The 15,353-nt window shown below is 53.1% G+C and overlaps 2 protein-coding genes across 2 annotated transcripts in view; one reads left to right on the top strand and one right to left on the bottom strand.

Moving 5' to 3' along the window:
• The window catches only part of LOC306973752 (unconventional myosin-Ig-like), a gene marked incomplete at its 3' end in the record, with an annotated part of 481,166 nt that overhangs the window by 39,164 nt on the left and 426,649 nt on the right, over window positions 1-15,353 (top strand). The window lies entirely within an intron of this gene.
• The window catches only part of LOC306973889 (cell adhesion molecule CEACAM5), a 270,429-nt gene that overhangs the window by 163,017 nt on the left and 92,059 nt on the right, over window positions 1-15,353 (bottom strand). The gene's annotated exons all lie outside the window — the stretch shown is intronic.

Raw genomic sequence — 15,353 nt, 5'->3', positions numbered from 1 at the left:
AGGGTCATGTGTTACATAAGGCCTCCCCCTCATGACGGCTCCTCTGAGGGTCACGTGTTACATAAGGCCCCCCCCTCATGACGGCTCCTCTGAGGGTCACGTGTTACATAAGGCCCCCCCCTCATGGCGGCTCCTCTGAGGGTCACGTGTTACATAAGGCCCCCCCTCATGACGGCTCCTCCTCTGAGGGTCATGTGTTACATAAGGCCCCCCCCTCATGGCGGCTCCTCTGAGGGTCATGTGTTACATAAGGCCCCCCTCATGACGGCTCCTCTGAGGGTCACGTGTTACATAAGGCCCCCCCTCATGACGGCTCCTCTGAGGGTCATGTGTTACATAAGGCCCCCCTCATGACGGCTCCTCCTCTGAGGGTCACGTGTTACATAAGGCCCCCCCTCATGACGGCTCCTCTGAGGGTCACGTGTTACATAAGGCCTCCCCTCAAGACGGCTCCTCTGAGGGTCACGTGTTACATAAGGCCCCCCCTCATGACGGCTCCTCTGAGGGTCATGTGTTACATAAGGCCCCCCCTCATGGCAGCTCCTCTGAGGGTCATGTGTTACATAAGGCCTCCCCTCATGACGGCTCCTCTGAGGGTCATGTGTTACATAAGGCCCCCCCTCATGGCGGCTCCTCTGAGGGTCATGTGTTACATAAGGCCCCCCCTCATGGCGGCTCCTCTGAGGGTCACGTGTTACATAAGGCCCCCCCTCATGGCGGCTCCTCTGAGGGTCACGTGTTACATAAGGCCCCCCCTCATGACGGCTCCTCTGAGGGTCATGTGTTACATAAGGCCCCCCCTCATGGCGGCTCCTCTGAGGGTCACGTGTTACATAAGGCCCCCCTCATGACGGCTCCTCTGAGGGTCATGTGTTACATAAGGCCCCCCCTCATGGCGGCTCCTCTGAGGGTCATGTGTTACATAAGGCCCCCCCTCATGACGGCTCCTCTGAGGGTCACGTGTTACATAAGGCCCCCCCTCATGGCGGCTCCTCTGAGGGTCATGTGTTACATAAGGCCCCCCCCTCATGACGGCTCCTCTGAGGGTCATGTGTTACATAAGGCCCCCCCTCATGGCGGCTCCTCTGAGGGTCATGTGTTACATAAGGCCCCCCCTCATGGCGGCTCCTCTGAGGGTCATGTGTTACATAAGGCCTCCCCTCATGACGGCTCCTCTGAGGGTCATGTGTTACATAAGGCCCCCCCTCATGGCGGCTCCTCTGAGGGTCACGTGTTACATAAGGCCCCCCCTCATGGCGGCTCCTCTGAGGGTCACGTGTTACATAAGGCCCCCCCTCATGACGGCTCCTCTGAGGGTCATGTGTTACATAAGGCCCCCCCTCATGGCGGCTCCTCTGAGGGTCACGTGTTACATAAGGCCCCCCTCATGACGGCTCCTCTGAGGGTCATGTGTTACATAAGGCCCCCCCTCATGACGGCTCCTCCTCTGAGGGTCATGTGTTACATAAGGCCCCCCCTCATGACGGCTCCTCCTCTGAGGGTCATGTGTTACATAAGGCCCCCCCTCATGGCGACTCCTCTGAGGGTCATGTGTTACATAAGGCCTCCCCTCATGACGGCTCCTCTGAGGGTCATGTGTTACATAAGGCCCCCCCTCATGACGGCTCCTCTGAGGGTCACGTGTTACATAAGGCCCCCCCTCATGACGGCTCCTCTGAGGGTCACGTGTTACATAAGGCCCCCCCTCATGGCGGCTCCTCTGAGGGTCATGTGTTACATAAGGCCCCCCCTCATGACGGCTCCTCTGAGGGTCACGTGTTACATAAGGCCCCCCCTCATGACGGCTCCTCTGAGGGTCACGTGTTACATAAGGCCCCCCCTCATGACGGCTCCTCTGAGGGTCACGTGTTACATAAGGCCCCCCCTCATGACGGCTCCTCTGAGGGTCACGTGTTACATAAGGCCCCCCCTCATGACGGCTCCTCTGAGGGTCATGTGTTACATAAGGCCCCCCCTCATGACGGCTCCTCCTCTGAGGGTCATGTGTTACATAAGGCCCCCCCTCATGACGGCTCCTCTGAGGGTCATGTGTTACATAAGGCCCCCCCTCATGGCGGCTCCTCTGAGGGTCACGTGTTACATAAGGCCCCCCCTCATGACGGCTCCTCTGAGGGTCACGTGTTACATAAGGCCCCCCCTCATGACGGCTCCTCTGAGGGTCACGTGTTACATAAGGCCCCCCCTCATGACGGCTCCTCTGAGGGTCATGTGTTACATAAGGCCCCCCCTCATGACGGCTCCTCTGAGGGTCATGTGTTACATAAGGCCCCCCCTCATGGCGGCTCCTCTGAGGGTCATGTGTTACATAAGGCCCCCCCTCATGGCGGCTCCTCTGAGGGTCACGTGTTACATAAGGCCCCCCTCATGGCGGCTCCTCTGAGGGTCACGTGTTACATAAGGCCCCCCCTCATGGCGGCTCCTCTGAGGGTCACGTGTTACATAAGGCCCCCCCTCATGGCGGCTCCTCTGAGGGTCATGTTTTACGTAAGGCCCCCCCTCATGGCGGCTCCTCCTCTGAGGGTCATGTGTTACATAAGGCCCCCCTCATGGCGGCTCCTCTGAGGGTCATGTGTTACATAAGGCCCCCCCTCATGACGGCTCCTCTGAGGGTCACGTGTTACATAAGGCCCCCCCTCATGGCGGCTCCTCTGAGGGTCATGTGTTACATAAGGCCCCCCCTCATGACGGCTCCTCTGAGGGTCACGTGTTACATAAGGCCCCCCCTCATGGCGGCTCCTCTGAGGGTCATGTGTTACATAAGGCCCCCCCTCATGACGGCTCCTCTGAGGGTCACGTGTTACATAAGGCCCCCCCTCATGACGGCTCCTCTGAGGGTCATGTGTTACATAAGGCCCCCCCTCATGACGGCTCCTCTGAGGGTCATGTGTTACATAAGGCTCCCCCTCATGACGGCTCCTCTGAGGGTCATGTGTTACATAAGGCCCCCCCTCATGACGGCTCCTCTGAGGGTCATGTGTTACATAAGGCCCCCCCCCTCATGGCGGCTCCTCCTCTGAGGGTCATGTGTTACATAAGGCCCCCCCTCACAGTGGCGGCTCCTCTGAGGGTCATGTGTTACATAAGGCCCCCCCTCATGACGGCTCCTCTGAGGGTCATGTGTTACATAAGGCCCCCCTCATGACGGCTCCTCTGAGGGTCATGTGTTACATAAGGCCCCCCCTCATGGCGGCTCCTCTGAGGGTCATGTGTTACATAAGGCCCCCCCTCACAGTGGCGGCTCCTCTGAGGGTCATGTGTTACATAAGGCCCCCCCTCATGACGGCTCCTCTGAGGGTCATGTGTTACATAAGGCCCCCCTCATGACGGCTCCTCTGAGGGTCATGTGTTACATAAGGCCCCCCCTCATGGCGGCTCCTCTGAGGGTCATGTGTTACATAAGGCCCCCCCTCATGGCGGCTCCTCTGAGGGTCATGTGTTACATAAGGCCCCCCCCTCATGACGGCTCCTCTGAGGGTCATGTGTTACATAAGGCCCCCCCTCATGACGGCTCCTCTGAGGGTCACGTGTTACATAAGGCCCCCCCTCATGACGGCTCCTCTGAGGGTCACGTGTTACATAAGGCCCCCCCTCATGATGGCTCCTCTGAGGGTCATGTGTTACATAAGGCCCCCCTCATGGCGGCTCCTCTGAGGGTCATGTGTTACATAAGGCCCCCCCCCTCATGACGGCTCCTCTGAGGGTCATGTGTTACATAAGGCCCCCCCTCATGATGGCTCCTCTGAGGGTCATGTGTTACATAAGGCCCCCCCTCATGATGGCTCCTCTGAGGGTCATGTGTTACATAAGGCCCCCCTCATGGCGGCTCCTCTGAGGGTCATGTGTTACATAAGGCCCCCCTCATGGCGGCTCCTCTGAGGGTCATGTGTTACATAAGGCCCCCCCCCTCATGACGGCTCCTCTGAGGGTCATGTGTTACATAAGGCCCCCCCTCATGACGGCTCCTCTGAGGGTCACGTGTTACATAAGGCCCCCCTCATGGCGGCTCCTCTGAGGGTCATGTGTTACATAAGGCCCCCCCTCATGACGGCTCCTCTGAGGGTCACGTGTTACATAAGGCCCCCCCTCATGACGGCTCCTCTGAGGGTCATGTGTTACATAAGGCCCCCCCTCATGACGGCTCCTCTGAGGGTCATGTGTTACATAAGGCCCCCCTCATGGCGGCTCCTCTGAGGGTCACGTGTTACATAAGGCCCCCCCTCATGACGGCTCCTCTGAGGGTCATCTGTTACATAAGGCCCCCCCCTCATGGCGGCTCCTCTGAGGGTCATGTGTTACATAAGGCCCCCCTCATGGCGGCTCCTCTGAGGGTCATGTGTTACATAAGGCCCCCCCCCTCATGACGGCTCCTCTGAGGGTCATGTGTTACATAAGGCCCTCCCTCATGACGGCTCCTCTGAGGGTCATGTGTTACATAAGGCCCCCCTCATGGCGGCTCCTCTGAGGGTCATGTGTTACATAAGGCCCCCCCTCATGGCGGCTCCTCTGAGGGTCATGTGTTACATAAGGCCCCCCCTCATGGCGGCTCCTCTGAGGGTCATGTGTTACATAAGGCCCCCCCTCATGACGGCTCCTCTGAGGGTCACGTGTTACATAAGGCCCCCCCTCATGACGGCTCCTCTGAGGGTCACGTGTTACATAAGGCCCCCCCTCATGACGGCTCCTCTGAGGGTCACGTGTTACATAAGGCCCCCCCTCATGACGGCTCCTCTGAGGGTCATGTGTTACATAAGGCCCCCCCTCATGACGGCTCCTCTGAGGGTCATGTGTTACATAAGGCCCCCCCTCATGACGGCTCCTCTGAGGGTCATGTGTTACATAAGGCCCCCCCTCATGGCGGCTCCTCTGAGGGTCACGTGTTACATAAGGCCCCCCCTCATGGCGGCTCCTCTGAGGGTCATGTGTTACATAAGGCCCCCCCCTCATGACGGCTCCTCTGAGGGTCACGTGTTACATAAGGCCCCCCCTCATGACGGCTCCTCTGAGGGTCATGTGTTTCATAAGGCCCCCCCTCATGACGGCTCCTCTGAGGGTCATGTGTTACATAAGGCCCCCCCTCATGACGGCTCCTCTGAGGGTCATGTGTTACATAAGGCCCCCCCTCATGACGGCTCCTCTGAGGGTCATGTGTTACATAAGGCCCCCCTCATGACGGCTCCTCTGAGGGTCATGTGTTACATAAGGCCCCCCCTCATGACGGCTCCTCTGAGGGTCACGTGTTACATAAGGCCCCCCCTCATGGCGGCTCCTCTGAGGGTCATGTGTTACATAAGGCCCCCCTCATGGCGGCTCCTCTGAGGGTCACGTGTTACATAAGGCCCCCCCTCATGGCGGCTCCTCTGAGGGTCATGTGTTACATAAGGCCCCCCTCATGGCGGCTCCTCTGAGGGTCACGTGTTACATAAGGCCCCCCCTCATGACGGCTCCTCTGAGGGTCACGTGTTACATAAGGCCCCCCTCATGGCGGCTCCTCTGAGGGTCATGTGTTACATAAGGCCCCCCCTCATGACGGCTCCTCCTCTGAGGGTCATGTGTTACATAAGGCCCCCCCTCATGACGGCTCCTCCTCTGAGGGTCATGTGTTACATAAGGCCCCCCCTCATGACGGCTCCTCTGAGGGTCATGTGTTACATAAGGCCCCCCCTCATGACGGCTCCTCCTCTGAGGGTCACGTGTTACATAAGGCCCCCCCTCATGACGGCTCCTCTGAGGGTCACGTGTTACATAAGGCCCCCCCCTCATGGCGGCTCCTCTGAGGGTCACGTGTTACATAAGGCCCCCCCTCATGGCGGCTCCTCTGAGGGTCATGTGTTACATAAGGCCCCCCCTCATGACGGCTCCTCCTCTGAGGGTCACGTGTTACATAAGGCCCCCCCTCATGACGGCTCCTCTGAGGGTCACGTGTTACATAAGGCCCCCCCTCATGGCGGCTCCTCTGAGGGTCACGTGTTACATAAGGCCCTCCCCTCATGACGGCTCCTCTGAGGGTCATGTGTTACATAAGGCCCCCCTCATGACGGCTCCTCTGAGGGTCACGTGTTACATAAGGCCCCCCTCATGACGGCTCCTCTGAGGGTCACGTGTTACATAAGGCCCCCCCTCATGGCGGCTCCTCTGAGGGTCACGTGTTACATAAGGCCCTCCCCTCATGACGGCTCCTCTGAGGGTCATGTGTTACATAAGGCCCCCCTCATGACGGCTCCTCTGAGGGTCATGTGTTACATAAGGCCCCCCCTCATGACGGCTCCTCTGAGGGTCATGTGTTACATAAGGCCCCCCCTCATGGCGGCTCCTCTGAGGGTCACGTGTTACATAAGGCCCCCCCCCTCATGACGGCTCCTCTGAGGGTCATGTGTTACATAAGGCCCCCCCTCATGACGGCTCCTCTGAGGGTCATGTGTTACATAAGGCCCCCCCTCATGACGGCTCCTCTGAGGGTCATGTGTTACATAAGGCCCCCCCTCATGGCGGCTCCTCTGAGGGTCACGTGTTACATAAGGCCCCCCCTCATGACGGCTCCTCTGAGGGTCACGTGTTACATAAGGCCCCCCCTCATGACGGCTCCTCTGAGGGTCATGTGTTACATAAGGCCCCCCCTCATGACGGCTCCTCTGAGGGTCATGTGTTACATAAGGCCCCCCCTCATGGCGGCTCCTCTGAGGGTCATGTGTTACATAAGGCCCCCCCTCATGGCGGCTCCTCTGAGGGTCATGTGTTACATAAGGCCCCCCCTCATGACGGCTCCTCTGAGGGTCATGTGTTACATAAGGCCCTCCCCTCATGACGGCTCCTCTGAGGGTCATGTGTTACATAAGGCCCCCCTCATGACGGCTCCTCTGAGGGTCACGTGTTACATAAGGCCCCCCCTCATGACGGCTCCTCTGAGGGTCACGTGTTACATAAGGCCCTCCCCTCATGACGGCTCCTCTGAGGGTCATGTGTTACATAAGGCCCCCCTCATGACGGCTCCTCTGAGGGTCATGTGTTACATAAGGCCCCCCCTCATGACGGCTCCTCTGAGGGTCATGTGTTACATAAGGCCCCCCCTCATGGCGGCTCCTCCTCTGAGGGTCATGTGTTACATAAGGCCCCCCCTCATGACGGCTCCTCTGAGGGTCACGTGTTACATAAGGCCCCCCCCCTCATGACGGCTCCTCTGAGGGTCATGTGTTACATAAGGCCCCCCCTCATGGCGGCTCCTCCTCTGAGGGTCATGTGTTACATAAGGCCCCCCCTCATGGCGGCTCCTCTGAGGGTCATGTGTTGCATAAGGCCCCCCCTCATGGCGGCTCCTCCTCTGAGGGTCATGTGTTACATAAGGCCCCCCCTCATGGCGGCTCCTCCTCTGAGGGTCATGTGTTACATAAGGCCCCCCCTCATGGCGGCTCCTCTGAGGGTCATGTGTTACCTAAGGCCCCCCCTCATGGCGGCTCCTCCTCTGAGGGTCATGTGTTACATAAGGCCCCCCCTCATGACGGCTCCTCTGAGGGTCACGTGTTACATAAGGCCCCCCCTCATGACGGCTCCTCTGAGGGTCACGTGTTACATAAGGCCCCCCCTCATGACGGCTCCTCTGAGGGTCATGTGTTACATAAGGCCCCCCCTCATGACGGCTCCTCTGAGGGTCATGTGTTACATAAGGCCCCCCCTCATGGCGGCTCCTCTGAGGGTCACGTGTTACATAAGGCCCCCCCTCATGACGGCTCCTCTGAGGGTCACGTGTTACATAAGGCCCCCCCTCATAACGGCTCCTCTGAGGGTCACGTGTTACATAAGGCCCCCCCTCATGACGGCTCCTCCTCTGAGGGTCATGTGTTACATAAGGCCCCCCCTCATGACGGCTCCTCTGAGGGTCATGTGTTACATAAGGCCCCCCCCCTCATGGCGACTCCTCTGAGGGTCACGTGTTACATAAGGCCCCCCCTCATGGCGACTCCTCTGAGGGTCATGTGTTACATAAGGCCCCCCCCTCATGACGGCTCCTCTGAGGGTCACGTGTTACATAAGGCCCCCCTCATGGCGGCTCCTCTGAGGGTCATGTGTTACATAAGGCCCCCCCTCATGGCGGCTCCTCTGAGGGTCATGTGTTACATAAGGCCCCCCCTCATGACGGCTCCTCCTCTGAGGGTCATGTGTTACATAAGGCCCCCCCTCATGGCGGCTCCTCTGAGGGTCATGTGTTACATAAGGCCCCCCTCATGGCGGCTCCTCTGAGGGTCACGTGTTACATAAGGCCCCCCCTCATGACGGCTCCTCCTCTGAGGGTCACGTGTTACATAAGGCCCCCCCTCATGGCGGCTCCTCTGAGGGTCACGTGTTACATAAGGCCCCCCCTCATGACGGCTCCTCCTCTGAGGGTCATGTGTTACATAAGGCCCCCCCTCATGGCGGCTCCTCTGAGGGTCATGTGTTACATAAGGCCCCCCCTCATGACGGCTCCTCTGAGGGTCATGTGTTACATAAGGCCCCCCCTCATGACGGCTCCTCCTCTGAGGGTCACGTGTTACATAAGGCCCCCCTCATGACGGCTCCTCTGAGGGTCATGTGTTACATAAGGCCCCCCCTCATGATGGCTCCTCTGAGGGTCACGTGTTACATAAGGCCCCCCCTCATGACGGCTCCTCTGAGGGTCATGTGTTACATAAGGCCCCCCCTCATGACGGCTCCTCTGAGGGTCATGTGTTACATAAGGCCCCCCCTCATGACGGCTCCTCTGAGGGTCACGTGTTACATAAGGCCCCCCCTCATAACGGCTCCTCTGAGGGTCATGTGTTACATAAGGCCCCCCCCTCATGACGGCTCCTCTGAGGGTCATGTGTTACATAAGGCCCCCCCTCATGACGGCTCCTCTGAGGGTCACGTGTTACATAAGGCCCCCCCTCATGGCGGCTCCTCTGAGGGTCATGTGTTACATAAGGCCCCCCCTCATGACGGCTCCTCTGAGGGTCACGTGTTACATAAGGCCCCCCCTCATGACGGCTCCTCTGAGGGTCACGTGTTACATAAGGCCCCCCCTCATGACGGCTCCTCTGAGGGTCACGTGTTACATAAGGCCCCCCCTCATGACGGCTCCTCTGAGGGTCACGTGTTACATAAGGCCCCTCCCCTCATGACGGCTCCTCTGAGGGTCACGTGTTACATAAGGCCCCTCCCCTCATGACGGCTCCTCTGAGGGTCATGTGTTACATAAGGCCCCCCCCTCATGGCGGCTCCTCTGAGGGTCATGTGTTACATAAGGCCCCCCCTCATGGCGGCTCCTCTGAGGGTCATGTGTTACATAAGGCCCCCCCTCATGGCGGCTCCTCTGAGGGTCATGTGTTACATAAGGCCTCCCCTCATGACGGCTCCTCTGAGGGTCATGTGTTACATAAGGCCCCCCCTCATGGCGGCTCCTCTGAGGGTCACGTGTTACATAAGGCCCCCCCTCATGGCGGCTCCTCTGAGGGTCACGTGTTACATAAGGCCCCCCCTCATGACGGCTCCTCTGAGGGTCACGTGTTACATAAGGCCCCCCCCTCATGACGGCTCCTCTGAATGTCACGTGTTACATAAGGCCCCCCCTCATGGCGGCTCCTCTGAGGGTCACGTGTTACATAAGGCCCCCCCTCATGACGGCTCCTCTGAGGGTCACGTGTTACATAAGGCCCCCCCTCATGGTGGCTCCTCTGAGGGTCATGTGTTACATAAGGCCCCCCCTCATGGCGGCTCCTCCTCTGAGGGTCACGCGTTACATAAGGCCCCCCCTCATGGCGGCTCCTCTGAGGGTCATGTGTTACATAAGGCCCCCCCTCATGGCGGCTCCTCTGAGGGTCATGTGTTACATAAGGCCCCCCCTCATGACGGCTCCTCTGAGGGTCACGTGTTACATAAGGCCCCCCCTCATGGCGGCTCCTCTGAGGGTCACGTGTTACATAAGGCCCCCCCTCATGACGGCTCCTCTGAGGGTCACGTGTTACATAAGGCCCCCCCTCATGGTGGCTCCTCTGAGGGTCATGTGTTACATAAGGCCCCCCCTCATGGCGGCTCCTCCTCTGAGGGTCACGCGTTACATAAGGCCCCCCCTCATGACGGCTCCTCTGAGGGTCATGTGTTACATAAGGCCCCCCCTCATGGCGGCTCCTCTGAGGGTCATGTGTTACATAAGGCCCCCCCTCATGACGGCTCCTCTGAGGGTCACGTGTTACATAAGGCCCCCCCTCATGGCGGCTCCTCTGAGGGTCATGTGTTACATAAGGCCCCTCCCCTCATTGCGGCTCCTCTGAGGGTCACGTGTTACATAAGGCCCCCCCTCATGGCGGCTCCTCTGAGGGTCATGTGTTACATAAGGCCCCTCCCCTCATTGCGGCTCCTCTGAGGGTCACGTGTTACATAAGGCCCCTCCCCTCATTGCGGCTCCTCTGAGGGTCACGTGTTACATAAGGCCCCCCCTCATGACGGCTCCTCTGAGGGTCATGTGTTACATAAGGCCCCCCCTCATGGCGGCTCCTCCGCGCCCCCCCCCCCCCCCCCCCCCCCCCGGCGCCGCGGTGACGCACGCTCGGCCTGACCCGCGGTAATGCCGTAACGGGATTGGCCCGTCCCGGATATCCCATCAGAGCCTCTTACCTGAGCTCAAGTCATTAGATCTAACGCACAGGAGTCACGGCGGGAACACACCGGCCAATCAGGCGGCTCACTGCGGCGGCGCCGACGCCAGAAACGCCAAAGTGACCCACATAGGACTTCTGTAAGACCGTCCCAACATGTCCCTCCCCCCGTGGGCCCCCCAGTCACTCTCTTTACCAGGTTCATTCTGACGTTTATCCAGGAAGTGGCTCCAAAGTGACCCACATAGGACTCCTGTAAGACCGTCCCAACAACTGCAGGTGAAAACAACCACTGCCCCCCCCCCCGTGGGCCCCCCGTGGGCCCCGTGGGCCCCCCGTGGGCCCCCCTGTCACTCTCTTCACCAGGTTCGTTCTGACGTTCATCCAGGAAGTGGCTCCAAAGTGACGTCACACAAGGATTTTTTTACAGATTCTGAAGGATTTATTGAGCTTTAAACCAAAAGAACAAAACAATATCAGATTTTTTACAGATTCTTTCACTACAAACGAAACCAGATCTAAAATGCCCCTGAGCAAATCTTTGTCACTAATATGTCAGAAAATCAAACACATTTACAACCTTTACAACCTGGGTCTGTCTGTCATTATAAAGCAAAGTTTAACCTCTTAACTCCCGCCTGAACCGAGAGGATCTTTTTCCTGATCAGATTTTTTTTCCATCATTTTTTTGTTGGGTATTTAACTTTTTTTGTCAATTTTTTGTCATTTTTTGTCACATTTTTGTCAGATTTTTTTTGACAAATTTTTGTCAGATTTTTGTCATTTTTTGCTACATTTTGGTCATTTTCTTGTGTCAAATTCTTGTGACATTTTTGCCACTTTTTCATAAATTTTTCGTTGCTTTTTTCGTCCATTTTTTATCACATTTTTGTCACATTTTTTGTCTTTTTTTTTGTTTGTTTTTTTTTCATTTTTTGTCAATTTTTTTTTATTTTTTGTCACGTTTTTCTTTATTTTTTTGTCCTTTTTTATCCAATTTTTGTCATTTTTTGTCCGATTTTTTTTGGCAAATTTTTGTCCGATTTTTTGCTACATTTTGGTCATTTTTTGGTCATTTTTGTCACATTTTTGTCACTTTTTTTATTATTTTCTGTCACATTTTTTTCCTTTTTTTGGTCAAATTTTTGTGACATTTTTGCCACTTTTTCATAAATTTTTCGTCGCTTTTTTCGTCAATTTTTTATCACATTTTGGTCACATTTTTTGTCTTTTTTTTGTTTGTTTTTTTCATTTTTGGTCCATTTTTTGTAATTTTTTTGTCACGTTTTTCTTCATTTTTTGTCAATTTTTTATCACATTTTTGTCATGTTTTTTCATATTTTGTCACATTTTAATCAATTTTTTGTCACTTTTTTGTCAACCTTTTCTCACTTTTTCTCACATTTCCATCATTGTTTTCGTCTCAGTTTTGTTGCTATTTTCTCACCTTTTTTCCAGAAGCTTTTGGATTGGGGTAAAGCCAAACTGGAGAAAATGTGCTCGGTTCAGGCGGGAGTTAAGGGGTTAAATGGGGCTGACATTTATCCCGAGATCATATTGTTTACATACCTGTGTGAGATGTTCCTGATCTGAGTGTATCTGAGTTTATCCTGGGTCTCTGTCTTGGACGTCTCTGATGGCCTGGGTGTTTCTCCTACAGCCTCATGTTTCCATAGCGATGAAGCTCGGGGAGGGTCAGTGTATTTATTTATATTTAGTTTCTCTCTCCTGAAGGACACTGAGCTTCACCACAGACGTCTCACACATCCAGGAAACTACGTCACATCTTCATTCTCACAGTTTTCTCTTGTCTCCATGAGGCTTTTCTTTCATGTTATTAGACATGACACAGTTTAACCTCTTAACTCCCACCTGAGCGGATCCTATTTCTCCAGCTTTACCCTAATCAAAAAACTTCTTGGGAAAAAAGCACCAAAAATGTGACAAAAACGCCACAAAAATGTGACAAAAATTAAACAAAAATGTGACAAAAACTCAACCAAAAATGTGACAAAAATTCAACAAAAATGTGACAAAAATTCAACAAAAATGTGACAAAAATGTGACAAAAATATGACAAAAACGCCACAAAAATGTAACAAAAATGCAACAAAAATGTGACAAAAATTCAACAAAAATGTGACAAAAAATCAACAAAAATTCAACAAAAATGTGACAAAAAATCAACAAAAATGTGACAAAAACTCAACCAAAAAATTACAAAAGTTCAACAAAAATGAAAAAAAAAAAGAATGAAAAAAAACATACAAAAGGTGACAGAACAGCAACAACGCGAGGAAAAAGGTCAGTTTTGTGGGTCTTAGCTTTCAAATGTGGTGTTCCACAGCCAAAAGAGGACAGAAAACATTTGGTTTAGGCGGGTGGTAAGAGGTTCATATAAAAGCCTCACACGTGTCATGTATGTGATGTTTTATAGATTTTGAGGAAGTTCTTTTTGTCGGGTGGATGATCTCGTTAGTGACGATGTCATGAATCTGTGTGATCGGGTTCAGGGTTAAGAAACATCATCACTAAAACTGCTTTTTAATGTAGAGTAATGTTAGTGGAGACCTTTATGTCTCTGTAAAACACTGATGTTGTTACGCTCCATGATCTGTCACATAAACCACACGGTCCCTCAAACCAAGAGAATAAACCTTCTACTTTCACCACTGCACTGTTTCACAGAACAATCATTGACATATTTACAGCACATGTGCAGCTGGTCCCTGTTCACCTGCAGTGAACCTTCTCTGTCCCAGGTCAGACTCTTACTGAGGGTGTTTCTCCCCTGCTGGAGAGTGCAGTTCTCCCTTCGGCCTCCGGGGGCAGGATCAGGGGATTTGTGGAGATCAGAAAGTGAGTGGAGCAGCTGGTCCGGCCTCAGGAGGTCTTTGGAGAAGCTAAGTGTCCTCACAGATCGACCTCTGACCTCTCTTAACAAGCTCCTCTCGTCTCTCACATGCAGCCTAATGTACATGTTTTAGTGGGAGGGGAAAGTCAGGGGGAAAACCATAGAAAAGCCTTTAGCTCTGTTAGCTCTGTTAGCTCTGTTAGCTCTGTTAGCTTTTTATATGAAAACTAAATGACTATATATATTAAAATGACTGAAAACCCGCAATAATGTTTCCTCTCATGTCTGCATCATCTACAGCAGAAGTTTCTCTGTTTTACCTGCAGCGTTTTGCCTTTAAATGAACCTCTTAAAGAGGAGGTGTTCTGCTTTTGTCAGCCCCATAGCACCAGTCTATATCTCACTACAATGATGACAAACCTTCTGTTGGTCTGTAAATGCAGTAAATTAGAATAACTGCCTTGTATAAAATGTCTCTCTCAAAATGGCTGTAGTGAATGTCTTGAAATCGGCCTCTGTCTCTTTAAGAACCTCTGAGCCTTTAGACACGCCCCCTCCACACGCTGTCTGTGGCATCAGTGGGGAGGGGGTTCTGCTGAGGAGCAGTGGTTGGTTACTCGGCTGGTGACGAAAGCTCGGAGGCGTCTCCAGGAGGTGGGGGCGTTCCTAGGAGGACTCAGGCAAACCTATCCCTAAAATGGCCGCCGTCAGAGTTTTTACAGATTACTCAGAAATACGTGAATGTGCCAAGGCAACACTTCAGCCATGTTTTTAATGAGGGAGTGACAGAATAACATGATGGAAAGCTTGAAAAGTCCATTTAGCAGAATACCCCCCCTTTAAATAAAAACATTTTCTCCAGTTTGGCCGTCGCCGAAATCTAAAAACATCTCAGAAAAAAAAGTGTCAAATTAGCGGGGGAAAAAAGTGAAGAAAACGAGGATGAAAACGCAACAAAAAAGGGCACCCACGCGCGGAAAATGACCAGTTTAGATCAGTTTTGTAGGCCTTAGCTTTCAAATGAGGCGCCACACTGGCTGTGAGCTCCAGTCGAGAAGCTTCTAGATTTGGGTAAAGCCGAACTGGAAAAAACGTGCTGATTTAAAGGAACAGGCCACAGTTCTTCCACACTGAGATCTGTTCTGAGCTTAGACGAGTTGATCCTGTCTGGTCTTTGTGGAAGAGCGTGACTTCTAACTTCACCCCCGTTTGGAGCCATAGGAATACACTGGGAGAGGCTAAATGCGAACAACATCTTTGGTCGTTTTGCGTGACTGAGCGCACACACACAGACCACACAGGTACATATCAACTCGTCTAAGCTCAGTTAAGAACAGATCTCAGGATGGAAAAGCAGACTTGTTCCTTTAACCTCTTAACTCCCGCCTGAACCGAGAGGATCTTCTTCCTCACGTCATCACATTTTTTTTCCATCATTTTTTTGTTGGGTATTCAACTCATTTTTGTAACTTTTTTGACATTTTTTCGTCAATTTTGTTAATCACATTTTTGTCACATTTCTGTCCTTTTTTTGGTCCATTTGGTTCCATCAGATTTTTTCCAATTTTTTGTCAATTTTTGATCATTTTCTTGTCAAATTTTCATCAAAATTTTGTCAATTTTTGTCACATTTTGTCATTTTTTTGGTCAATTTTTTTATTACATTTTTGTCAAATTTCTGTTATTTTTTCAAATTTGTATCAAATTTGTATCATTTTTTTTGTCATTTTTTTAAATCAAATTTTTATCAAATTTGTATCATTTTTTGTCAATTTTTTATATATTTTTTGTCATTTTTTGTCCATTTTTTTAATCAATTTTTTGTCATTTTTTGTCATTTTCTTGTCAAATTTTCATCAAAATTTTGTCAATTT

Source organism: Gobius niger (genome assembly GCF_951799975.1).
Source record: "Gobius niger genome assembly, chromosome: 14".
Classification (NCBI taxonomy): domain Eukaryota; kingdom Metazoa; phylum Chordata; class Actinopteri; order Gobiiformes; family Gobiidae; genus Gobius; species Gobius niger.
This window is presented reverse-complemented; position numbering and strand designations above follow the sequence as displayed.